At 42.4% G+C, this 1,429-nt stretch overlaps 1 pseudogene across 1 annotated transcript in view; it reads right to left on the bottom strand.

The window, feature by feature from the left end:
- LOC101492497 (eukaryotic translation initiation factor 4G-like) overlaps positions 1-1,429 on the bottom strand; it is a 10,366-nt pseudogene that overhangs the window by 6,430 nt on the left and 2,507 nt on the right. The window contains exons 7-8 of the transcript XR_012162299.1: positions 466-1,429; positions 1-374 (exon numbers count right to left, since the gene is read on the bottom strand). The exon at positions 1-374 is cut by the window's left edge and continues 2,699 nt beyond it; the exon at positions 466-1,429 is cut by the window's right edge and continues 315 nt beyond it. The product of XR_012162299.1 is annotated as a eukaryotic translation initiation factor 4G-like (transcript). The remainder of the gene's footprint in view (positions 375-465) is intronic.

The following is a 1,429-nucleotide window of genomic DNA, read 5'->3' as shown; positions in this document are numbered from 1 at the left end:
GGAAGAGTTTTAATTTCAGTTTTATCGCCCATTTCCAAATCTTTCTGCCTGAAATGTTTATCTTCTCGGGAAGATTCATCTAGCTCATCACACTTACGAGTGTTCAAACTATCCACAGCTTGAGCAACAGGTCCTTCAGCTGAAGCACATGCAGTATTCTGTGGAGAACCATTGGACTTCTCTTCAGAAGAAGAAGGCATGCTGTCACTGGTAGCTGAAAATGTACCAGAAGCAGTTGCTAATAGATCTTCAGTGGCAATTGATGGAGAATGGGCTGTTTGAGTTCCTACAGTTTCAGAAACTACACAATCAGAAATCCCACCATCAACAGCTAGGGAAGGTTCATTAGCCACAGCAGAAGATTGTACAGCCACCTGTGAGGGGGGGAAAAAAACATTCACATGCCTGGAAACAAACTGAGATCATATAAGGAAAAGGGTATTTGAACAACTACCACTTTTGTACCTGATGCTGGAATTGGCCTTTTCTCTGATTATCTTTCAAAGAATTTGACCTGCTAATAGATTCCTTGTTTCTCCCTTCATTATTGGATACATCTGTAACAGAATGCCCACTAAAAGCAGTTGAAGAAGGCGACAAGGAAGCTGAAGTAAGCTTCGCAGCTGATGAAGCAGTGGATTGTTGGGAAGAGATTTCAGAAGTTTCAGACCCTTTTGGTGGCACAGAAGAGCAAGTATCAGTAGATGTTACAGTGGAACTAGGAGATCCACCCTTTTGAGAACCAGAAATACTGGAATTGGTAGACCCACCACTTGGCTTTATAGATACAGAAGATACGCCTGAAAGATCTGACGACATTGCATTACGCACACCATGGGAAAAATTTTGATTACGTGGTTCAACATTACTATGAACAGAAGTGACACTTATATTACCTGGCAGGGAAGTATGAGATGACAAATTTTGCGGACCATGGTTAACTGCATAGTTAAATCTTGGTGGCTGAACATTAGGGGTTATCTGGCTACTTGATAATGGAAGGGAACTAGGAGTTTGATAAAAGGGAGAACTGGATGGATAATAACCAGATGGTGGCTGGACAGATGAAGACAGAGAAGGTGTGCCAGAATGAGACCTAGCACCAGATGACCCACCATTATCTGCTCTTTTATCAAGTCTAAGCTCTTCGTGGGTATCGGGGTGAGTTATTTTCACGGGAGTAGTTTTACGAGGTCCAGCAAATTTTCCTCCTTGCGGTGGGGTATATTGTGGGTTGATGCCCATACCCATGTTGACTAACTGATGGGGAAATTGATGACCAATTTGCGGACTGTAACCTATATTTTGGCCTTGATGCATGATTCCTTGATGATGAATAGGATGAGGTTGAATACTTGGAACAAACATCTGTTGTTGCACTTGTCCAGCACTTCCAATTGGTAATGGCATTGGTAAAGGCATCGGAAGA

The sequence above is a fragment of the Cicer arietinum genome, chromosome 3 (assembly GCF_000331145.2).
Source record: "Cicer arietinum cultivar CDC Frontier isolate Library 1 chromosome 3, Cicar.CDCFrontier_v2.0, whole genome shotgun sequence".
Lineage (NCBI taxonomy): Eukaryota > Viridiplantae > Streptophyta > Magnoliopsida > Fabales > Fabaceae > Cicer > Cicer arietinum.
Note: the sequence above shows the minus strand (reverse complement) of the source record. Positions and strands in the feature narration are given on the sequence as shown.